Raw genomic sequence first — 26,352 nt, 5'->3', positions numbered from 1 at the left:
GTAGGATATGGCAGCTGGGTAGCATGACCCCTTTGTTCTGCATTCACAGTGAGGAAGAGGGTGATGAAGGCCATTCTCTGGCTTGATGAAAGGCTGAATTCCAATATTCTCACTGACCAGGATCAATTGTCCTATGCACTTGTCTATGACTAGTTTCATCACATTCTTCAGAAAACTACATTTTGGGGGAGCCTGGCCTGCTAGGGATTAGTCCTAAATAGGGGGACACCTTAACACTCAACAACTTCATCTTGTTTTCTTTTAATTTCTATTCTCCCCACACCTTCTTCTTGCTTTCTCTTGCCCTTTGCTTCAACATCTCTCTCTCTCTCTTCCCTTTTCTCTAAATCAACTCAAAAACTTTGGATTAGACAAAGGGAAATGAAGGGAAGAAAGGGGAAATGTTTACAGGAAACAACCGGTCATTACTTTTTTTATGTGCATAAATGATTATACAACCAGTGTAATTCTACATCATGTAGAACCAGTAGAATGAGAAGTTATTCTCCATAAATATATAATATGTCAAAATACACTCTACTGTTATGTATAACTAGTAAGAAAAAATAAAATAAATAAGTATATAAAAAAATAAAACCCATATATTGTTGGTAGATCAAATGATTCAAACACACTGGAAAACAGTTTTTCAGCTTCTTTAAAAGTTAAACACGTACTTGTCATACAGCCAGGGATTCTACTCCTATGTATCTACCTAAGATAAATGAAAACATGACCACAAAGATATTTAAATTGGAAGGTCAAAGCATTTCAAATCATGGGAGCACAAATCTGGCATGATCCAAATGTCCATCAAGCAGTAAGTGAACAGTAAAATATGATATGTCCTCACCAAAGAGAACTACTCAGAAATGAGCTACTGGCACACACAACACAGATGAACCTTAAAAACTTAAAAAGTCATGCAGAAAATTCTATATGTTATATTGTTACTATTACATGAAATTATTAAAAGTAATCAGAGATTGAAAACTGATCTCTGATAGTCTGGTACCCAGGATGTGTCACGACCTGCGTGGCCATTAATTCAAGTTTCTGGATCAGGCAGTGAGGGGTTGGAGAAAAGACAAACAGGCACACAAATAGAGAAAAAGCTGGTTCTTAGTAGTTGAAAACAACCCTGGCAGGAAAACAGTGAACACACAACAAGCTCAGCATGTTTATTATATAGGCATGAACATCAAAAGGATTTATTGTGAGAAAATTTCTTCAAAGTAAGTAGGCCCAAGGTCAGGAGTATGAACAGGATGTAACTATCCTATTAGTTCTGGAAAACTATCAGAACTAACAGAATAAATAAGTAAGTTAGAAAAATCAGAACAAATATAAAGTCTATATATTTTCAGTCTATACATTACCACTAATCTGTTAGAAAACATCTTTCAAGAACCACATTTTCAATTACAAGGATGCAGTTAACTTTTATATTTATATGTAGGTGATCAGGGCAGTAGGCTTGAATTAGGGAGAAGCAAGGCATGGATTTGAATATGCCGAGTCAGACATCTACAAAACTCAAATGCAGTTGAATTGATCATGTATAGAGTAGAGTTCAGAGGACAGGAGATACAAGTTGGGAGTTTGGGGGATGTTAGAAAATATTTAAACTACGTAAGATGAATTCACCCAGGAGTGAGAGTAGTGAAAAAAGAAAAACAGATGCAAGGAAGCTTTGAAAGTTAGAGGGTGGTGAGACATGTAGGAACCAGCCAAGAACAAGAAGAGGCTGTTTAGAAGTAAATCAGTAGTGAGTGCTATTCTGGAGGCCAAATAAAGTAATTATTTCAAAAACAAAAGAATGATCTACCGTGGCAGAAGGTGTCTAATAGTCAAGCAAAATAAGCACAGAGAATTGGCTCTTGAACTTGGTGATGGGCTGTAGGGGTGATATTCACATTCTTGACAGGAGGACTTTTGGTGAAATGGTGTAGATGTTAAGTCTTATTAGTGTGAATTCAAAAAAGAATGAAAGGGGATAGAAGTTACAACAGTATTTTGGTATGTAGATAGGATCCAGAATAAAGTAAAGAACTGATGCTATGTGAAAGAAGGGTAGAGTTTCTGCAGCTACCTCTTTGAACGAGCAAGAGGTCTAGATTTAATTAGCATACAAGGAGAGCAATGTGCATTGGATGTAGAGACAGTCTATTCATAATAACTGTGCAGGAATCGGAGCATACAAATACAGATGCAAGTAGGTTGGTAAATGAGATAACTGAAATATGTAGAAATTTTCATCTGATTATAATTTTGTTCTTTTTTTACTCCATTTATCAAGTTTTGTAATAATTTATAAAAGTTTTATCCTATAAATAGAACTATTGGTGTTTTAGAAATTTAAAATAACTTTTGAAGAGTGTATTTTTAAATGACATATATTTTATTGTGAAACTAGTTTACCTGGGTATGCTGTTCTGAATATTTTTGAACTATATTCATTTTCACTTTAATGTTTTTATGTTTGCTTCCTATGCTTGGCTCATCTTTCTATCAGATTAATACATGCTCTTGGCTCTATGTTATTACTTAGACATCTGTTTAAATTTTATTTCATCTGATAATGCTTGACTGCCCTGCATGAAAAAAAAGTGCATCTCCTTCAGCCATTTTAATTCCTATTGTCTTGATTAGTTTTCCTCATAGAATTTTTCACTCTCTGCAAAGAGCTTATATACTTTTTGTTATTTGTTTATTTTCAATCTCTCCCTACTAGACTGTGAGTGCCCCAGGATTAGTGATATTGCTGGTCTTACTTACCACTGAGTAACAGGCATATTAATATTTGTTATATTTAGGCAATTAATATTTGTTGAATAAATGAATGTGTCAGGAAGTGGTGCCTAAAGATATCCAATGCTAACCCACATCATATATTTAATCATTTTTAGAAATTCTTCAATATACAAAAAATAGAATAATTGTGGTAGGAAAAATATAGAGTAAAATATTGCAGACAAGTTGAGGGCAGAATAATTTTTCTTCACATTTTTCACATTGATTAGTGCAGTTCTTGGTAAATAGAAGCACTTTGGTTAATACTCATTGAATTAATTGGTTAATGAAGTATGTAATGCTGAGACATGCTTTAGGTGTATTACATTATTTTTTTTTTGTACCAGTATTTTTCTATGAGCACCACTTTAAAAAGAACCATCCACACCGAGGGACTGAATACATCTGATTTTTAAAATGCCACTTTGGGACTTAAAGACATTGACATCTCCTCTAGGTTTTTGAGGAACATATCCTGAGCAACTAATCATCCTATCTTAACCATAATACTGCATGAGACTCAACAAGAGAAACATTATTTATTATGTTAAAAAATCATATTGTCCATTTTATACAGAATAGCATATGCTATGGTGACATTATAGGAGAAAATGCTTAGAACTAAGTATTTTCCCAAGTGAATCTTACTTATGCATCAGTGTCCTTTTAGGGATTAGACAGATGTGAATGGTGGGAACATGAGGTTAAGAGAATAATTCTACAAAATGGACCCACTGTGCTGACCCCCACATGCTTTCTTTTCAAGAAGCAATTTGTCTTCAACCCTGTCTGGCCTCAGTGGACAGGATATGTCACATTCCTCAGCAAACTATCTGTTAACTGCGGGGGAAATGCAGGACCAAGATAATGCAGATGGAAGGGACCCAGGAGACTTTCATGACCAAATTCTGAAACTCTTGGAGATAAGGATAGTTCCTCCTAACCATAAAATCTGTAAGAATGTATAATTAAGAACCCAGTTAGAATGGGTCAAGCACTTGCCAACGTGACCTAGAGATACAATGACAGTGGGTTCTTGAAAGTCTGATGTCATGCTGCCGTCAGTGAAAAATCAAGAGTTGGACCTGGGCAGGACTCTCTGACAACTCCTCTGGGATCAAGAAAGTGGAGTGCAGGAGAGGCACAATGTACCTCTCTGAGAGGACCCACTTGCTCCCTTGAGAGTGTCCCCTTTCTTTTTTCCTTATCCCTTCAATAAACTCATGCCTATTACTCTGAGCAACATGTTGAAATCTTTCTCTCAGAACATTACTGAAGTTCTTAAAGTAGTGAGCAGTTATGATTACTGACAGGTGTTCATAAGCATATTTTATTTTAAGTAGTACAGGAAAAAACTAAAGAGTTTTTTTTATCAAATGCTATTCAGCCTTGGAATAATCAAGGCCAGCTTCTCAGTCTAATGACAATGCTGGGGTTGTCTAGTGACATTTATGTGGGTAATTTTTAAATTCCTTAGCAGAGGGTGAGTGTTAAGTGTATTGCTTTGTTAGACCTGGAAGTCTATTTAAATCTTCATTAATTCATTCATTTAACATTATAGAATACACAGGGTGAGTCTCACAACCTGAAGAATTAAAGATAAGTGAGTGAGATGGCGTAGTACCTGCTCTCCCTCAACAATATGAAGTGACTGTCAGGAAGAAGGTACTAAGGTACTCTAGGAGTGTTTCTTAAATTCTAAAGACCATATGCATCACTATGGGAGTTCTTGTTAAAGTAATTATCTATTAATAGGACTGAGGGTGGAGACTGAGAGTCTACATTTCCAACAAGTTTGTAGGTGAGGCTACCAATCTTTGGACAATACTAAAATAGTGAAGAAATATAAATCAAAACAGGGGACATTTTGATTTTTTCAGCTCTTCAGTGGTTTGAATATATGTATGGGCCAAAAACAAGATATATCCACACTGAAATGCTGGAAGAGTTTTGTATGCATCTGTGAAGACACCCTAATGTGCACTTGCAAGTCCAGTTTGTAGCAAATGCAAACACTCCTTCTACTATCCTTCAAGAAGCAGCCCTGCCTATCCTTGGGGGGGTGGCTGACCTGGGATCAAAATCTGCTCAGGCCCTAGCAACATGATTGAGGCTATTTGGGAACAGAATGCTAGGTGCTTCAAGATACAAACTGACTCCGGGGGTGGGGACATGAGATTGCCTAGATCCAAACAAAAATAGAATCTACAGATTTAAATCTGGATTCAAATAGTAAGTGACCCAAATCCTTGCATATGAAGAAGTTGGAAGCTTTTTGAAGAAGAATAGAGTGAAAGGTATAGAGAGTAGGGCTCTTTGTTGTATATTCTCAACTCTGTGATATGACATAGAATGAGGGTTAAAATGCAAAATAAATGATAAAATATCAGTTAAATTTAAGATTTAATTTTAGAATTATTGTTCTCATTATTTTTCTTACTTTTACGTTGCTGGCTAGTCATTCCATTAGGAGAAAAGCATGTGCATTGAATAATATTCCAATCTATTGTCATGTAATAATTACCCTTCATTATTCCCACTTCATGCTCTCGTTTCTGTACTATAAAAAAAAGGAAGGTAAGTGAAGCAGAGACACAACTTAGGTTATAAACCAGATCATACCTGCCCATAGAATTGTGACCACCCTCTGCTACAAGCAGCCCTTGAAGCCAAACCACAACCTCTTAACAGTCGGAGCAGTGTGATTAGAATTTAGTTAATGACTAACTAACTTCTTTATGTTTTTCCCCTCCCACTCAGAACCAGAGAAAGGCAAGCATGTTCTTGAAACAGATTACATAGGATGTCCTATTTCTAGTTAATTCACTTCCAGCTTCCCTCTCCCAACAACCTCTAATCAGAGCATACTTGAATCTTCCTCCCCACCTCCTGCCTTTTATTTTAATTATAAAGATTTTCAGTCTCTGTCAAATGCAAGTAGTGGTGGCTGACTCCCTTGTTATAGAACACTGAAAAAATAACCTCTGTTTGTTTCCACTTGGGTGGTCTTCCTTTATTTCCTGTTTTTCTTGGAGGTTCCACCAGGATATGACCTGAACTACTCATGGTCATGGATCGCAGGTTTTCACCAGTTAAAACTCTCATACAGAACTCTGCTTGCTGATCACAGTGGATGGAGCCTGCATTGACATAGTAATTTAGCACCTGATCTGAATTTTACTTCCTTTGGGTTTATTTCCAGAGCCATCTATTCTCAGTTTAGCCCCGGTTTTATTATTCTTTCCTGTTTACTTGGCATCCTTGATGGAATCAGGGCATTGCTTTTTTGTCCTGTTTTGTTTCCTTTTGTGTTTCTGTTTTGTGTTGTGCTGTCTACAACTTTGTTTCCCAGAAGGAGAAGCACAGAGTAGAAAACAGGCATGCTGTATCGCCATTTTACATTGTCAGCCTCACAGGCAGGTGAGCTAATGGTTCTCACTGATAAGTGTCCACTGGGACACGGTTTGTTACGGGTCACTGATATAACTAGATAAGCTTCTCTTTCTAAGTTTTCTGTTTCAGCAGCTTGGCTTTAGCATCAGAAAGCAATCTCTCTGGCTTTCTGTCCAATGAGGAGTGAAGATTGTCCAGTCTGTATCTAGAGATGTCCAATCATCAGGTTAGGCCCCTGAGACAGGAAGTGCACAAGTATCACTTTTACTCAGCGGCTACCAACTCTTACCTAGTTGCCTAAATTTAATTCTTCTCATTTTCCTGGGGAAACTCTTCATTCTTAGATTTATTCTAATTACAATCCCAATTCTCTCTCTAAATGGAATAGCTTCCCCTAGGTTCCAATAGAAATCATGCCTGTCCACTCTGGGGAATAGTTGGCTATAAGGAAATTGTTCTTTTGAGAAGCACCTCAGAAAATAAAGGGAATGTGGGCAACATTTTTAAAATTGGTATATAGAGACCATCAAATTAGAATTGATGGTCTCTCTCTATATATGGTGGTTTCAAAACTGCTTCAGTGTTGCAATTTGGATATTAAATGTCCCACAAAGGCCCATGTGTTAAAGGCTTGCTCCCTAGTGTTGCACTCTGGGGAGGTGGTGGAATCTTTGGGAGGTGGGTCTAATGGGAGGACCTTAGGTCATTGGGAGGTGTGCCCTCAAAAGGGACAGTGGGACCCAGACCCTTTCCTCTTCCTTGTGTGCTCCTGAGCATGGGTGAGTGGTCTTGCCCTGCACACCTTCCTGTCTTGATGTGCTGCCTCAACACAGACTCAAAGAAAGGAACCAATCAACCTTGGACTAAAACCTCCAAAGCCATGAGCCCAAATAAACCTTTTCTCTGTATAAGTTAATTATGTCAAGTACTTTGCTAAAGTAACAGGAAGCTGACACATGTCACTAAAATGTTTTGTAGACAACTTTAATGAATAATTTGACAAACTTATAGAATGCAAACTATATTAGTTTCCTGAGTGAAACTTTGTACTCCTTTTCCTTCATTTCACTTCTTGTATCTTGGTTTACTCTTCCCCTTTGTACTTCAAATTTATCTCCTTCCCTACCTCTTTGGAAACCTTTCTCTCTTTTCCACTTTTATAGATCCTCTCCTTTTCCAGGTGACTTTCCTAAGACCTGAAATATCAGTTGCCCCTCTCGATCCAGATCTATCATGAGCTAGATCTATGTAAAATTGTATGATTTCAACCTTAATTTCAAGCTACTGTAGAAGTTATCATCAAGGATTTCCCATAATTCAGAGGAAACTAGAAATTATTTTATAGAAAAAATTTGGAATTTGTTTGGATGTATGTGACCAAGGGTTGCCTGACTTATATCAACTTCTCTACATATTGACAGTAGTCTCAAATGCCAATTTTAGATAGCAAATGATGATTGAAATGACTCCTAAAGATTTTTCTTTCTATAATAAACTAAAGGGTAAAGAAAAAGTCCCCAAAATAAAAAACAAACAAGCAAAAAAAAAACTAGAATTAAAATATTTCTAATAAAAATCAATTGAACCATAATTCAATCATGCAACTGGAGAAAAGATCAAATAATAATGAGAAAAAAAACTTTCTTTACCTGAGCTACAGGTATTATAGTGCTTACTACCATATGTTTGAAATTATCCTTGAATAATAACAAGACTCAAAATAAACTTATTGCTCTAGGACTCAAACATCTAGTGGCACTTTTCCAAACAGATCACCTATTGACAAGGACACTTGTAGATACTTTAAACATCGATGATACCTGACAGATTTTACCTATCTTCTTAGCCCTTACAATGCAACCCTTGGACCTACTTTCTGCTCTCTAATACCACCCCTAAAAATTTAATAGAAGGAGATTTACATTGCAATGTATGTGCCAAGTTAAACAAACAACAGAGAGATGATTTCTTGAGATCCCAGAGGACTCTAATGTTCCGAATCAAGTTGAATATGCTCTGGATATAACTTAGCTACTCCATCATATTTGATGTATACCAAGTTAAAAGATCTTGACCCCATAAATGACACCAAATGGTGTAAACGTTCCACTGAAATAGGAAAGAAAATTGGAAAAAATCCACTGAAATTCATATAGAGCCTACAAACTATTACAGGAGCCTTCTCAACATCCCTTGAAACCAGAATCAAAGGAAAAAACCCTACAGTTGAAGGCCTTATATCCAAAGACTATCTCATACTTGACACTAGCTCTTGTAACACTCCAGGCAGTAAAGAAGCAAATGGATAAGGATATCAATTTGCTCAAGATCTCAGGGTTTTCAACAAAATTATGTCTTTCTTCTCAGTAGTACCTAATCCAAATGCTATCCTGGCATCAATTCTTCCTAAATATCTCACCCAAGTGAACTTTTTCTCTGCCATTTCCAGTTTGCCTCTAGTCCAGGATGGTCTGTAGCTTTTCACATTAAACTGTGAAGGAGAATGATACAAAGGGAAAGTTATGCCCCAGGAGCTTTTATTGAAGCCCCCTCCTATATTTCCTAGGTCTTCATTCAAGATTTAACATATGTAAATTTCCTGAATGACTCAGTTCTGAAATGATGTGTGGATGATTTGTTAAAAAAAACAAAGATTGCATTCAAAGAACAAGAAAGGCTATAAAAAAGATTCCCTTTACTTCTTTTCTCCCCATCCTTAGCATAACAGGGACATAAAGTTTCAGAAGATAAATGTTCAATTTGCCAAAGCACAATCCATTATTTATGGTATGACCTATCTAAGGAGGGAGAGACACTCTCTAAATGGAATAAAGAGTTTCCTAACTTACTGAAGACTCCTCATAAAATGACAATAGGGAAGATTTCTAGGATTGTCTCCATACTGCAGACAAAAGGTTTTAAATTTTTCTGAGATTGCAGTAGCTCTTCATGAATTCACTAAGTCATTAGGATAAGATCCTTTTCCTTTGGGATCCCAAAATTGAACAGACTTTCCCTATCTACAAAAGCCTTTTATTCCTTCTTGTATGGGTGTAATCTGTACAAGTCCTTGGGATCTTAACTCATTATGGTAAGAAACAAAAACAACAACAATCATCTATGGTTTTACCCTTGACCTGGTTATAAAGACTTATCCCCCTTGTCTTGAAGCAATAGTTGTCACTTCAAAATTTGTGGAGGCTTTTGCTGAATTATATCTAGGCAATTCATTTGACTTCAGGGTTCCTGCCATAACACAGAATCATTATTGATTGAGAATACACATCTTTCGGTCATCCAATTAATCTCTGGGCTTCTCTTACTTTCTCTTACACTTTAATTCACTGATGCAACATCTTGCATCCTGCCACCCTCTACTCTCCTGTCCATCCAAGAAAAAGAGAACTTCAGTTTCTGTATCTTGCTTGAATTTATTGGAGATTCTTCTTGAGAGCTGTGACCTATAATTTCTGTCAGTGGTTCCACTTTTAGAATGGAAACTGGAGGCCATCATATAGGCCCTGTGCTCACTAAGCTTGGCTTGAAAATATAGTTTTTTGCTTGGAGTGAAATTAGCCCCAATGGCACATGCTAAAGCTCTTAAACTACCCAGAGAATGGAGAGTTAACATTTTTATGAAGCAATGCAAGACTTCAGGATATTTTAGAAACAAAGGAGGTGCCTCACCCCCACTGAAAAACCCACTACGATGGATGAGTTGAGAAAATTTAAGATGCCCTTCTACTTCCTAAAGAATTTCCTATTATAATGTTCAAGATTCATGTGAAAGGAGAAAACATAGAAGCTGAAGAAAAGTCAAGGAGCTGATTATGCCAAACACAGTCTTCATGAAGATGCTGCTGCCGTCTAAACTCTTAAAGCCCATGTCCATGGAAGGGTTGCATGGGTTTATTAGGCAATGTAAATGAATAGCCCCTTAGTTTGGAAAGAGAGAATGGAAATACTTTAGTTGTCCTTTTCTCAGATAATATCTGATTATCATAAAATGGCTGTTTGGTGGCACGAGATGATTTCATGTAGGTGTTAGCTAAATTTCTCTAGGAAACCACTCGTCATGTTGCAGACAAATTATTTACTGTCTAACTTTGGTTGGGAAATTAAAAATAAAAAAAAAACGGGACAGCTTATATTCAGATCATGTGTTACATGTCAATGACACAATATTAGAAAAACTTTCAAGATAGGGCCTAAATATGAACCAAGAACTTACTAGGTATTTAACCACTTCAGATAAAAATCCAGCTATCATCCTCCATGTGACTTGAATAGATTTTTATGAGTGTATGTCTATTTTCAAGATTGGTTAAACAATTTCTTTGTTCAAAAATATTCATCCCTTACATCCTTAAAATGCTACTTGATTTTCCATTTCCACCCTGGATTTACTAAATTTCATATCAACTGAATGAGGGACACATTTGTAGGAAAATGTTATAAAAATATTTAAGTTGTTAATTATATCTTACTCAAAAACTACACTGGCCTTACTGGCCACAATCTCCTGGAAAAGTAGAAAGAACCAATGACATCTATTGAGTCAGCTCAATGATATATACCAAGTGAAGATATCAGGAAAAAGATTTTCTTGATATCACAGGAAGGACTGTGACTTTATTGGAATTGCTAATAACAAAAATAGGATGAAGCTCTAGAAGGTCAATATTTATGTTCATGTTTCATGACTATAGAAACAATCCAGAATCCTACACAGTGAGAAGTCTAATCTATTAGGGGAAATCAAACAATGACTCGCAAAATATTTTAGAAGTTAATTTTAGCAGAAAGCTGATTTAGGACCTTTGGATCAAGCTGATGACTTTGGAAAGAGGATAACTCCTGACCAAGACATTTCTAATCTCTGTTTTACTTTTGCCTCCTGGCTTATAACATTTTTTTTCATTATTACCAGTTATTGTTCACTCTAATGGCTTTTCTTTTATTTACTGTTAATTATAATTTTTTAGATCATTCTTTGTCTTTCTTGGATTTCTAAAATTCCAGCCACTGCCTTCAATCTTACCAACTACTACATATTCCATCCATTACTGGGTCCCCATAAAAATCTGTGGGGGGAAAAAACTCAGAAATTCTGGCCTCATCAAATAAAGTCATAGGGAATAAAAGCTGTACTTGAATTTACTTGAACCTTGAAGTAGGTTCTACTTGAACCTACATGGGAAATGACCTTAAGCAAATAAACTTTAGCAATTGATCATGAGCAAATCAGACTAACCTTGCCAGTGTTCCTTTTTAAGAAAATGAGCAAATCGGGCTGGGGATGTGGCTCAAGCGGTAGCGCGCTCACCTGGCATGCGTGCGGCCTGGGTTCGATCCTCAGCACCACATACAAACAAAGATGTTGTATCTGCCGAAAACTGAAAAATAAATATTTAAAAAATTTTAAAAAAAGAAAATGAACAAATTATGACAATCTATTGGTTAATCCTTATTAAGTCTAAATTTGAATTTAATAAATTTTTAAAGCAATGGACTAAACATTTGCCATCTGAAAAAGATTAGTAGACATCCAAATATGTAATTAAACCAATTTAAAGACTCGGTTCTTACCTTGTGTCATGAAAAATTCCTTTTTCAACCTTGAACTTCATGTGTCCCTACTGGATACTAACTTCCTCTGGGACCTGGATATCCGGTTTTCTTTGCTCCATACTAATACCTCATTCAGTTTAGGAATAATATTCTGACTCTTGTCTGTACACAAAGAGCTTAATTCTATAAATCACCAAGTCTGGAAATTCTGACTCATGTGTGGGCTCAAGAAGATCACCTTTGATTACTGAGGCAGTCCACTTGGGAGAATTACTGACTCACTGTTTACGCAAGCAGCCAGAGCAGTGTGGTGGCAATCATGCTGATAAAAAAGACAGTATGAACTCACTAACTCTGACAAAAATTATTCATGATACCACTTATGGCTTGATGAAATGCAGAATAGTCTTATTTGCATATGTGTAATGAGGGGCAATTTCATTGCTTTAGATTTGTTGTTGGCTAGTCTTTCTGGTGTCTGTGCCATTACTAATATTTCTTGTATTTGATCAATGAAGGAGATTTCGCCATAGTCTATTTGCCCATAATCTTAAGGTAAAAGCTACTTGGCTCTAAGGTTGATCCTCATGGCCTGTGGAATTAGTTTTCTTGGCCTTCATTGGGCAGCTGGGATTCCATGTTCCAAAGATCTTTCAGGGACTGTTAATTGTATTTCTTTTTTGTTATGGTGCTTTAATGCTGGTTTGTCCATAATGAAGTGATTGTGTGCAGTTGCCTTCTTATTAGTTGCTTGCCACAGTGACACAAAAACAGAAAGATTAAGAGATGACATGACATAGTGACTAGGGAGACAAGAGCACCACAATTGAGCAATGAAGATCTAGATCTTTAGCCTTCCCCAAGTTGTTCAACCCCTCTCACAAGATAGAGTCCTACGGGGGAACTGTGATACTGAATATATCAATAGATAATGGCCAAATCACATCTGAAAAGAGGACTGTGACCCAAAACCCTTGGTAGCATCCAGTCAGGTAAAACAAACCACATCTGTTGCAGTTAGCCCAACTAATCAATGAGTGCCAGTTTCTCTATTTTTAATACTGATTCCAATTCAAAAATCCAGCAGAGGAAGTCTTTGGAGTCCTGAAATCAATCACACAGGACCGAAGATGCCTACCTTCAGTTTCTCCATGTTAACAACTTCAACTCAGAGCATTTTAAAGACTTCCACATTTTTTTTTTAAACATAAAGCTTTTCCTGTGCCCTGTCTGCTTGGAGTTTCTGCCCAATGTAATTGATGTTAGTTAACTCCCTTACAGGACAAAGCTCTGAATATCTGTTTATTCTCATTTGGGTGGTCTTTATTAATTTTAAAGCTCTTAGCCATAATTCATGCTACCTGAATCAAATTCTTAAGTGTCACATCTAAAAGCACTAATTGTTAAAATGTCAGTGTGCCTCAGAATCACAGGGAAGACTTGTTAAAACACAGAGGGCTGGGTCTCTCCTCCTGAGTTTATAACTCAGTAGGGGTGCGGCCAAGGGTATGCATTTCTAATAAATTCCCAAATGATGCTAATGCTACTGGTCAAGGGACAACAATTTGAGAAATGTTGCCTTAAGCCAGCAATATGATTTAATGACAACAGCAATAATACCTGATTTATACAGTGTGCTTGCTCAGAATGGGACAGTTGTGTAAAATCTATGGGCCCAAAGTCATATTTTAAAACATGACCTTCTTTGGAAACAGACACCTTGAGTTGGAATTATGAGGTTATAAGAGGAAAAGAAATGAGTTTGATCAGAGTTGGAGGGGAACGTCTTTACCTTGCTCATAATTATGATTTGTTTTGTCCTTTGAGGGTAATTAGCTGTACATCAGCAAAGAGAAATAGGAGACTTTGTACTTGTTCATTCATGATCCAGGGATGAAAAGACAACCTCACTATACAAAAGGGTGTGAAGGAGATTATTGGGGTTAAATTAGTTATAATTGCTTTTTACCAGGGAAAGATTCATAATTTAGCAATAAAATTTAGTAATAAATTGACTACTTCCTTTCATTTGAGTTGAAATAGTGATGTGGAAAACTAGGAGATGAGGAAGGATATAAATTCAATTTTTGCCAAAGCAATGAGGAAGATACAAAACTACACAAGAACTTTAAGAATCAAGAATTGGCAATGGAGCCTCCATTTGGAAGCCCATCATTGGCTTATTGTTGCATATGGACATTATGGTTGGTGGGTCACCCCGCTTCCTCCCACCACTCCCAATTTCAGTGTTCTTTTCTCCCCAGTTAACATTATTTTTCTTCTCTGCTTTATCATTCCTATATACATTACAACCTCAACACATCAGCCATTCCAATGATCAGAAGATGCTCCCTGTTTTCAACTTTTAACTTGAATTTTTATTGGAATTGTCTGATCTCAAGAAGAACACATAATAAATCTCAGCCTAAATTGAACAATTACACGTTTCTGTGCAATCTGCCTTTCTCAGTTAAGATTTCCTAACAACCAAAGGAATAGTGAAGCTCTTTCCTTCATTATGCATTCTACACTAGAGGGCATTTCTCTCCAGTGCACGGAGAAAACAATTTTTACAGTAGCCCGTTCTATTCTTTGCTTTTTAAAGTTTGAAGAAGAGTACAGGCTTAAAAAAAATACACAGTAATGAGGAAGGGATGGAAACAGATCTAGAGGTGGCTGTTTAGAGAACTGGTACTTTAGCTAAATAGTAGAACAGATTCAAGGTTCCATAAAAGGGTCTACCTGGTGGTCAAACATGACCTTCTCATGATTTTTTTTTTTTTTTAATGAATGACATCTGGGAGGAAGAAGAATGAAGCCAATTACAGTTTCTAATGGAACATTGGATCTAGTTGATGACTCTGAGGCACCAAGTGCCTTCAGGAAGCTTTCTTCTCAACTGGAACCTAATTTTACTGGATCCATTTTACTCTGTATGATAATGTATATGTCCTTTGTGGCTCCTTTGAGGTCAAAAAGGCATCACTGTGTGCTGTTTGGTTGCTAAGTTTCTTTCTATATAAGATCTCACTGGGTCATTACCCAGTAGCAATAATTGGGCCATCAGGGACAAGATGAGCTCAAAATGAAAGAATTATTCACTGGCTTAAGATGATAACCTACAAAGGCAAAAATCAGCAAAGACCGCAGATCTGTCGTCGGAGCTTTTTAATTCTTTCTTTTGCCTATATAAATGGAAGGAAGGATTGACTCTATGTAATTTATTTAATAGATATGTTAAGGTGGTATTTTTAACCTAAAATGTTAACTCCCCCCCCCACTTCTCCCTGCAAAAGTAAAAAATGAGAAAATTTCAGGAATTACAAGCCAGTAAATGATAAGAATAAAACGGTAGTGTGACTATGGTTAACAATTATGTTGAATACTTCAAAAATAGCTAGAAGAGAGGATTTTGAATGTTCTTACCATAAAAGAAGTGATAAATGTCTGAGTGGTGGAATATGCTTAATACTGTAATTGATTATTATACAGTGTATACATGTAAAAAAACATTATACTGTACTCTGGAAATTTGTAAAATTATCAAGTGTGAGTTATAAACACATACAAATAACATGGATAATTATGAAAAAATAATGTTATTTATAAAAATAATATCTAACCATAGATATGAAGGCATTAAACTACTTTTAATAATTTTAAAAAATAAGCCAGGTACAATCACTTGGCCTGTAATCCCAGCAATTTGGGATTGAGGGTTCAAGGCCAACCTGGGGAACTTAGTGAAATGTTGTCTCAAAATGATGAAACTAACTAAATAAATTTTAAAAAATAAAATGCTTGCCATATCTTTAAAGTATGTAATTTTGTTAGGCATTTAAAATATGTTATCATGACCAATGGTTTTTACACATGTGTTGTAATGAAGTAAACACTTTATAAATAGGCATTTACTGTAAATAACAAAAATTTCCAGCACAAGAAAGTATTATCATCTCATTTGCTTTGCTTTATTGTATATTACAAATCTAAAAATAGGAGGTTAGCATTTTTGCAGTTCAGTTAATTGCCAAAAATAAAATAATAAAATGCTATATTTAATGGTAACACTCTAAGATGATTTGCTGCTCCTCTTCATTTTATTTAACAAAGAAAGCACTTTTTATGGGTAGAAGATAATTAAAATAATAACATTTAATTATTAGCACTTCTCTTACATAGTTTCATTCTGATACATGTCTTCTGATGTCTTCCCCAGAAAGAAACCCTACTCTGAATTCCAGCCCAAGACATTAAGCCATTTGTACCATCTCACCTAAGAACATCAATACAATAAAAAGCAGGGAATAAATTAGACAAATATCTTATGGAAAAGCACCAGGTAATAAGTAAATGATGTTAGATTGTATTATAAGTGTGTCAGGAAGCATTGGAATTTATCGTGCTATTTGTGTTATGATTTAATTTATGTTTTAAAAGAATCCCTCTGGCTGAAGGATGAGGATAGACTGACCATGTTAGGTCAAGGGTGGAAGTAGGAAGACCATTTAAAGTTCATTGTGGAAGTTCAGGATGAAGTCATCACAGGATGGTAATGGCAGATTAGGTAAGAATTAGGTGGACTAGATTATATTTAAGTGTAGAACTGACCAGACATGTACAGGAATGAGAATCAGGGTATGAGATAAAGAGAGGAACCAGGGGTCATTGCCAGGCTTTTGGCTGGTAATGAGATAATCTGTCTTGCCTTTTACTTAGCAAATGGCCAAATAACAGTGGCATGTCTTAGTCTGCTTTTTTTTCTGCTATAAAAGAATACTACAGATTCAGTAATTCAGAAGTTCATTGGTCACAATTCTGGTGCCTGGGAAGCCCAAGATCAAAGGGCCTTCTGTCAAGGGCCTTCTTTCTGCATTATCCCATGACAGGAGGCAGAAGGGCAAAGAGAGGGTAAGAGATATAAAAGGGACTGAACTCACCCTTTTACAAGGAACCTATTCTCCTGACAAAGAACCTGCTCCAAGGATAATGGCATTAATTCATTCATGAAGATAGAGTCCTTAGGAACTAAACACTTGTTAAAGATCCCACCATGACATTAAAATTTCAACAGGGGTTTTTGGGAGAATACCAACATTTGGAACACAGCAAGAAGAAAATAAGAGTTTGTTTTAAATAGAAGTTCAATATGCTTATTAGAAATTCAAGTAAAAGTCACAGAAACTATTGTCTGCAAACATTTAGAGTTTAGGGGAAGTACATGGGCTAGAGATATGAGTCTGTTGGTTATTGATGTTTGCATCCATAGGATTGAAAATTATGAGATTGCCTGAGTTCATCTGATAGAGAAGGAAGAAATCAAAGATTAAGCCCAAGGGACATCAACATTCAAAGTCAAGAGAGAAGAGAAAGAGCGAAGGAGCCTGAAAAGGAGAAGCCAGTGAGATAGAAGAAAAACCTGGATAATCTGATGTTATAAAGTAGAGAGAAGAAAGGGTATCAGGAAGGAAAGAGAAAAAGATGTCAAGAGCCATAAAAAATTCCAATAGATGAAGATTTATGATTTCGATTAAGTTTGGTGATATGTAAACTCCCATAAAGGTAGTTTTTATACAGTTTGGGGGAGAAAAGCCTGTCAGATGTGGGTTTGAGAAAGCATAGATAGTGGACTCAAGTATGGACTGAGGACTGAAGTCACCACCATGTAAATTCATGGAATGTAGTGACATTTAATGTGTTTATAAACAGCTACACTTAAGTTTATTGTAGACTTGTGAGTTCTAAGCATCCTTGATAAAAGTCACATGTAGTTCTAATCTGTGCTTAAAAGGCACGATATCTTTTCTGTAGTTATATTGTTTTTATCAGTAGGTTGCTAGCTGCCATTATTTAGCAGCTATTCTGTTGTTTAGGTAGAATGAGATAATAAACCTTTGTATAAATAATCCAGGTAAAATGAGTTAGTGACAGTCCCTAAACACATATTCACAGTGAGAACCACAGTGCCTTCTCCTTACTCACAGAGGCAAGCCTGGTTTCTATGGTCTCAGCTAACAGCCCAGAGAGAGGAATCTGTCATGTTATGAGAGCAAAGAGAGTCAGGCTCCCTGCTTTTTAAAATGTTAAATTGGGAAAATGTCACAATAGCAATCAAATATTTAGTACATTGACATGCATTATGGTAAAACTTGAATTAGCCTTTAGGAAACAGAAAATTGGGGGATCAGATGAGGGTGGAAGTCAATCTACCCAGGACAATTAAACAAAATAAAGGAGGAGAATAATGGACACAAGAATAAAAGTAGTCATCACATCCAAACTTGGTCGAAGTTTGTGTCAAGAATTAGTGTACTAAAACCAGTACTCACCAGTCATCTGTGAAGAGAGGGTTCTGGTTTAAAGGCAAGTTCTGGTTTAGTAGGTCTCAAAGGGGCTAGGATGAGGCTGGACTGTTTGGGGGACAAACATTGAGTATTGAAGGTCTAAATGTTTAACATGGTGAGTTAGAGTAAGATGGGGAAAGCAGGCTTGGTGCACATGTGGAGGCTCCCGAAGATTTCTTTATTTATGCTAGGAACTGAACTCAGGGGCTCTTACCCACTGAGCCACATCCCCAACCCTATTTTGTATTTCATTTAGACAGAGTTTCACTGAGTTGCTTAGGGCCTCACTAAACTGCTGAGGCTGGCTTTGAACTCACAATCCTCCTGCCTCAGCCTCCCTAACTGCTGGAATTATAGGCATGCACCTCCAAGCTTGGCAGAGTTTGATTTTTAAATGTAGACAATGGGGCAGAAATTGATGGGTCTAGATGTGGGCTGTCATGATTTTAGGAATAGTCACAAACAGCAATGGGATCAGGCAGGTAGGGATAATTTTCTGAGGACTTTCAAAGACTTGATAGGATTTGGAGACATATGAAATATGTTTGAGGCAAGAGAGATAGTCAAAAAGAATGCCAAAGTTGTGAGACAAGATGAAGAGAAAAGTATTTCCATTTCAAAAACTAGTAAGCAAGGAGAATGAATGGATGGTGACAGATGATACTCAAATGTGAATACTGACCCATTCTATCTAGAGATATGCTAATATTATTAATAATATTGGCAGAAAGTAAAGCAACATTTAGGCTTTAGCTGAAAGACATTAATTATGTGCATACTAAAAGAAGGTGAGAAGTTTGGGGGAAAATTCAGTGTTAAATGTTAAATTTTTGAAAGGGTATTATTATGAGATAGAAAGTGAAAGAATAGAGGAAACGAATGGAAATGAGAACTTAGATTCAAAAATGGATATGAAACTTCTAAAACAACATATAAACATTGCAGGGTAGAGAGTAAACAAGCTTCAGTTGAGATCTTATTCATAAAACATCAGCTAGAGTGTGTCATTCAAGCTACTTACATAATTATAGCCCAAAACTCTGTGCATTTATATGGTTCAGTTTATTGTTGCAATGAAGGGCCAGCACTTTTGGTGATTCATTAATTCTTGTGTGTGTGTGTGTGTGTGTGTATGCAAGTATGTATGTGTTTATGTGTGTGTTTGTGTTGGAGGTATAGTTGGAGGTATAGTCTAATGTACTACCCACATTAGAGAGGATTCTAATTGTGGTTTGACTCTAACAACTGTTTTGAAGAAATAAAGGATTGAGATCTTAGAATGTATTTTTATTCCTTATACAGAATCATGGTAGTTGTGGCAGGAACTTCTTGCCTCTTAGAGTTTTATCCCTTCTTTTTCCACAGCATTACATTTTTATTCACAGGAATGTACAAGTTCCTTTATGCCTAGGTAGGGTCAAACAACTAAATTTTGGCCAATGTGATGTGAGCAAAAGTGATTGATTAGGCAAGGGTTAGGTTTCTTCTATGACTGCCATTGAATCAACACTATTACACCATGATGACTCTCATCCCCACTTAGAAAATCTTCAGATCTCAACTATGGAAGTTCTTTGTATGTATTTGTCAGTGTGTGTGTGTGTGTGTGTGTGTGTGTGTGTGTGAGAGAGAGAGAGAGAGAGAGAGAGAGAGAGAGAGAGAGAGAGAGTTGGGAAGGGAAGGGGCTAGGTAGAGAGGTTTAGAAAGTTTGTTCTCACTGTTTATTTAAACTATCACTGCACCAACTCCTAGAATTAATTTACCAAGGATCACTTGTCACATTAACTTTTGTCACCTCAACTGACATTTAAAACAAGAAGGTCGTGGTTATGTGTCTAGTAGAGTCATGGGGTCACCATACATGAGAAGGGTGGCAGAAGATTAAAACGGAGCAGGTAATAAGGAAAATAGATGGAGTTTTAGAAGCAGAAATGTTTCAGACAAGACAAATGGGTTGAGTAAGTTATTCAGAGTTAAGTGTATGGTTAGAAACTCACACAGTTCTAGGCACAGTGAGCACTGGAGGTATAGTTGGAGGTATAGTCTGTATTTTAGTTCTTATCCTATCTTTGTCAAATATCCAAAGGCCTAATTATCCACGGTAGGTAGGATTTATGACCTGCTGACATCAGTTTTGCTTTAAACATTCAGTTACATAACAATGCACATCAACAATAGTAAACTCTGCAAATCTATGGCAGGTGGTCTTTTCCAAAGATGACTGCAGCATCTCCTACTCCATATCATCTTTGCAATATGACCATGTGTCTTAGTCCATATGAGCTCCATAGCAATCAGAGACTAGTTAACTTATCAACAACTGTAATTTACTTCTCACATTTATGGTGGCTTGGGAGTCCAAGAGCAATGAACTGGAAGATCAGGTTCTTGTGGGCCTACATCCTGGTTCATAGTTGGTCATCTTTTCTTTGTGTCCTCACATGATAGAAGAGGCAAGAGTACTCTCTGTGGTTTTGTCTATGAGGGTACCAATCCTGTTAATGAGGCTTCACCTGCACCATGTAATTACCCTTCTGAAGACCCACCTCCTAATTATATTGGGCCTTAAAATTTCACATATAAATTTGGGGGGACACATTCAGTCTACAGCACTTTCCCACTTGCACATCATGAGGTAGGTAGGGTCTGTTTCCTCACTTTGAATCTGGATGGACTTGCGAATACATCCAACAGTAGAGTTTGGTAGACGGGATGCTGTGTGGCTTTTGAGGGTAGGCCATGAGAGGCAATGCAATTCTGCTTTCATTTTCTGGGAATACATCCTTGAGAGCCCGGAGCTACCACATGCAGAGTACAGCCACTCAGGCCCCCATGCTTTCAGGAAGCACTGGCCACGTGGAGAGGTCCTGTGTCTGTACTGAGTGAAAATGCCTCTAGGTGGCTCCAACCCACACTGATATCAACCATTCTAGTCTGCTTAGCTGAGGCCTCTAGATACCATGAAGCAGAGACAAGCCACGCTCCAAGTTCTTGACCCTAGAATCTTGGACCATAATGAAACGGTGGTTGTTCCATGATGTAACGTTTAGGATTGTTTGTCATACAGCAAATATCATCAGAAAGAAACTAAGATACAACAATCATTATGATGATGATGATTAATTGGCTTATGAATGGATACACTAATTTCATTGGATTTAATTTCTGACAAAAAGGAAAGATGCGTTGGAAGCTATAGTAAGGGATTAAATGAGCTTTGGTATCATCCGTGCTTTTAAAAAGTGAGGTATTAGGTCTGAGAATGTCTATCTGGTATCACTTAGCCTACAATGAATAAAAGAGCTCTTTTCTCAGTATTACCTGGGATTATGAAACTCACCTGGGTGCTCTGGCACTTTCCTTCAAAAATAAATCTAGGAGAAGTGCAGGCTGCCCCAGTTCCCAAGTACTCTTCTTGTGCCTCTGCCAGACCCATCATCGTGAGCCAGCACACACAACTGTTGCCCTGATGCAGAGCAGCTGTCTAATTACAATTTTGTTATTATTAATTACAGAGTAGAAAATCATTTGTAATTAGCTCAGCCTAAATCATAGTTTAAACAGCCAAAAATTACATTACAAACTAAAGTGTAATTAAAGCACTACACTAAAGTGTTTATTTAAACCCAGTTTAGTTGCTTGCAAATTTTTCAATCAGCTTCACAGGCTCATACACGGATTTAATTAGTCTCCAGTACTGACAGTTTAGTGCATTTATTCATTAAGCATCAATATTGCCGAACAAATGTAAATAAAATATAGACAGAGATGCTTTAAAGGGGCAGTCACAGAAACATCTGGGCGAGATAATGAGGCTGGGAAAGATGTGAATGTTAATGAGTCTCCCAAGCTGCTGGAAGAGCTGTGGTTCTGGGAAGCCAGGGACCTCAGCGCTGAGTAAATTTGCAGTGTAGGTGTCTGTTGCAGGTCGACTGGAATGGTCTGTGGGCTGGGGCAGAAGTCAGCTTAATTTGATTCTTACCTTTGCACTAGGGTAGATGTTAGGTACCACTCGACAAGAATTCTGGATAAAGAAAAAAGAGAACATCTCTCTCTTTCTGCCAACCTTTGGGGCTCTACAAGACTTCTTAAGTAACAGAAGAGCTTGTAAAGGGATTTTCAGGGAGAGAGAGGCAGCTTCTTTCTTGAAGGGTTTAGAGAAAGTGATCTCTATCGTGATGAGTATCCTGTGCATTCCAAGGAGTAAATTTTCTATTCAAGGACTATTGTTTGGAAAACTGTCCTTGCCACACATGCAAAAATGCCTGAACACACTTCTAAATGAGCTCCAGATTCTTAAAAGCACTCATGAGGGAGGCTGTGTGCTTGAGTCAGTAGGACTGCCATTTCGCACAGCACTCTTTGTAGTTCTTTGAAGTGCCTTCAGAATCACCCTCATCATTTCTTGTTAGATTATCTCAATAGTGTCCAAACACATCTCCCATATTTCAGTCTTGTTCCCTCACCATCTTTTTCTTCTTCTTTTCATCCTACTGTTAGAGTAAATCTGTTTATTCCATGCCTCTACCTATAACACTTTTTAGAGGGCGCGGGTGGGAGATGGAATCCAAGGAGTGCTTAGCCACTGAGCTACATCCCCAAACCTTTTAATGATTTCTTCTTAAATTTTGAGCTGGTTTCACTAAACTACTGAGGTGAGCTTTGAGCTTGCAGTCCTCCAGCCTCAACTTTCCAAATTGCTTGGTGACAGGCATACACCACTATGCCTAACTTACCTACAACTTTTGATTAGTATCTCACCTGCTCTAATATTCTGAAGCTGTGCACGTCAGCTTTCTATTTCTGTGACAAAATACCTGAGAGAATCAACTTAAAAAGAAAAAATGTTTATTTTGGCTCATGGTTTCATGCTTCCAGTCCATGGTCTCTTGGCCTTGTTGCTTTGGGCCTGTGGTGGCACATTTTATGGTGGTGGAGGAGGCCTGCTCAACTCATGGTGGCTGGAAAGCAAAGAAAGAGAGGAAGGAGCACTGCCCTGATGACCTAACTTCCTTCCACAGTGCCCTACCTCCAGAAATTTCCTTCACATACCAGTATTGTCACAAGTTGGCGACCAAAGCTTAACACATGGGTTTTGAGGGACCATTTTAGATCCAAATGCTGAAACTTTTCACATGATACTCTCTGTGATATGGCCTATGTCTATTTCTATGTCTATTTCTCTATCATTGTTTTATCTCAGCACTGTCTTGTGCTCTCTCTCATTCCTTAGGATTCCATGAAAATCATTAAGATACTTTGGTATCCATGCCTCTTCCACATGTGATAAATGAGCTGGTTTCCTTGGGCCATTCCTAAGTGTCATTTAAAATTCATCTCTGGCACTATCTCATCTGAAAACTTTTCCTGATACTCTTATTCGATTCCTCAATTAGTTCCTAGTTCTATTTCTCTGTGCTCTTATCTCTTTTATTGCACTTAACACTATATGCAGTTATCATTGGGGTTTATTGAGACCAGTATGAACTCTTTGGAGACAGGAGGTAGTAACTGCAGAATGAGTTGGGAAAGTGATTATTTATTATTCGTATTGGTATCATCAGTACCCCAACATGGTATTCATCACATCACAGTGCTAAGTATCTGAGGAGTGAAATATGGCACTATATTATTTTGAGTGATATGGATGATTACCATTCTTTACTTTTTTGGAAGGTAGATGAAGTTTTTAGACATAATCGCCAGTTATTTGAAATAAAAGCAAATGTTAATGGCAATAGAGCTGTGTCAAATAAAACAAAAGCAAATGTTAATGGCAATAGAGCTGTATTTCAGCTATACGTAAAAGTAACTAGGTTTCATAGAATAAAGTAATTATGGATTATTTTGGAAAAAATATCTCAAGCACAGTAACAATAATAGAATAAAAATGCTAATTTGGCTGTGTTATTTAAAGTAGAAACCAATTTAATTATTTTGTAGTTCCAAGTGTTATTTTTTGTCAAAGCTAAATATTAGTAGTGCCACTAGACAAAAGTATTTTGATATTATATAAAGCATTTTCTTTATAAGTAAATAATAACAAAAGTCATGAGGACATTATGGAATCAGATGTTCTTTGGTGGATAACAATTTTTCCGTTACATTCTATATGAACATGAGCAATTCAGTTAACACCTCTTTGGTTCAGTTTCCTTATCTACAAAATGGGCATGATAACAAAATGGCAAAATAACTGCCTTTCAAGCGTTTGAGAATTATAACAGTTAACTTATGTAAGTGGTATAATGTTTTAGCATACAATAGGTGCTCCATAATAGTTTTCAAGTATTGCTTTTGTATGATTAATACTATTGCTTCCTTAACTAAGATGTCAAATTTTATATATAGAAACTCAACATAATTTAAAGATATGAATACTTAGAAAGGGAACAGTTTCATCATAACCAACTTAAAATGATGTTGATACTTGCCTCATTATTTTGGCTCTTATTTGTTTTCACAGTATTTATTTATTTATTTATTTTGCTGGGGATTGATCACAGGTCTTGTGCACACAAGGTAAGCACTCTACCAACTGAGTTATATATCTTCAGCCCTCACATTAATTCTTTTAGATGAGATCTAGATAATACATCCAGTATGAACCTGATAGTTCCTACTGAAATACTTTTCATCTTCAATATTTACAAATGATCCTCTAAAACTTAGAAGATCCATGTAAACCTGCTTAAAATCAAGAAAAAGATCTAGATTTTAGTTGCAAATTGTGAGATTATGTCTTCCTGAAAATAACAGTTTGCCAGAGCATTGAAATCCTTGGTATGCAATTATGAGACATCCAAACACTGAAAATGTACTTGAATGCATTTGACAAGTGAGGAAAGAGCCAATCTTCCATTATTCACCTTTGACTTTCTTATAATTTAATATTCATATTCTAGAACAACTTCTTGGATCCATGTACTGTTCTGGGTCTGGAAAGTTCATTTTGCTTAGTGGAAGTCAAAGCTAAAACTCTTAATGTATTTAAATATATCCACAGAATTGCTCTTCTCAGACTGTCTTTGGTGTTGTGCCACTGGCCTAGATTAAGAAATGCCATCATAAACAATTCAGTGATATGTGTTGCTCTAATTGTAAGAATGATATGTTTGTTACACAACTCCACATCCATCTCATAAGTATCAATGAAAGAAATTCTTTGTGTGATTTTGGTGCTTTTCTGCCTATTCAAAACTGGGTTTGATTTCTTCTCTATACAGATGCGTAGAAATCCAGTCAAATTCATGACCACCTTTTAGAAGAGGAACAATGTTTTGCAATATGCAGTGTACATATTTATTTTTATTACTTCTCTCTTACTGTCATTTCTCTTTTGTTTTAACACTTCTACTTCTTTCCTAATGTGTTAATATAGAAACAATATAAAATATGGATAATAATAATAAATAATAATATATTATTACTGTGTATTTATTAATCTACTTGTGTTTTAAAATACAGACAAATATAAAAGTAAAAGAGGAAAGGAAGAGGGAGAAAGGTACAAAAGGAAAAGAGAGGAAAAGTTTTTAAGTATATAATAAAATAATTAAAGTATATAATTAAATAATTTAAGTATATAATTAAACAAAATTCAATACCAGATTTTTTTAAATCTGTAAAGCAAATAAATTATAATCCTCTTTAGAATAGGGCACTATTAATAATGAGTAATACCTGTGTCTGTACATATGTGAGTGAGCGCTTTCACTTGGTCTTCACTCCAAGAAATGTTTTAGAACATTCTTTTATCATGAGAAGGACTCATTCAATGACTTCATTAAAAATAGGACTGAAAACTATCATAATTATTTATGGTAATTAATATAAATTTATATTTAATAATTTTATAATTATTTTTTGTCAAGTATTAACAATTATTATTGATGATTATTAATAAGTCACTCCTGAAACAAGCTGGAAACCTCGAAGCTGTGCAGATTCCAACAGCTCTGGAAAGAACCTCCATCATGAAAATACATGTCTTATGTGTTCATTGTCTTGTACAGCTTGGTGTTAATGAAAAAACAAAATCAGTTCTAGCTTAGGATTGTTCCAAACCTAGGGGTACCTTAAAAGATCATTGAAATTATTATTTAAATTTTTATTTGATATTTTTGCTTTCTTCTTTCTTTTTCTTTCTTTCTTTCATCACCTGAAATAAATCCAGATTGATTATAAGTCTAAAACAGGTTTTAGAAAATTGGCCACTTCCAAAAAGTTTCTTCATACTCTGACAGAAAAT

General features: G+C 36.3%; 1 long non-coding RNA gene across 1 annotated transcript in view; it reads right to left on the bottom strand.

Annotated features, from left to right (window-relative positions):
• The window catches only part of LOC144376878 (uncharacterized), a 65,032-nt gene extending 53,454 nt beyond the window's left edge, over positions 1-11,578 (bottom strand). Inside the window, exon 1 of the long non-coding RNA XR_013437249.1 lies at positions 11,513-11,578. This is a non-coding gene — a long non-coding RNA (uncharacterized LOC144376878). The remainder of the gene's footprint in view (positions 1-11,512) is intronic.
• Between the last annotated feature and the right edge of the window lie 14,774 nt (positions 11,579-26,352).

This window comes from Ictidomys tridecemlineatus, chromosome 4, assembly GCF_052094955.1.
Source record: "Ictidomys tridecemlineatus isolate mIctTri1 chromosome 4, mIctTri1.hap1, whole genome shotgun sequence".
NCBI lineage: Eukaryota > Metazoa > Chordata > Mammalia > Rodentia > Sciuridae > Ictidomys > Ictidomys tridecemlineatus.
This window is presented reverse-complemented; position numbering and strand designations above follow the sequence as displayed.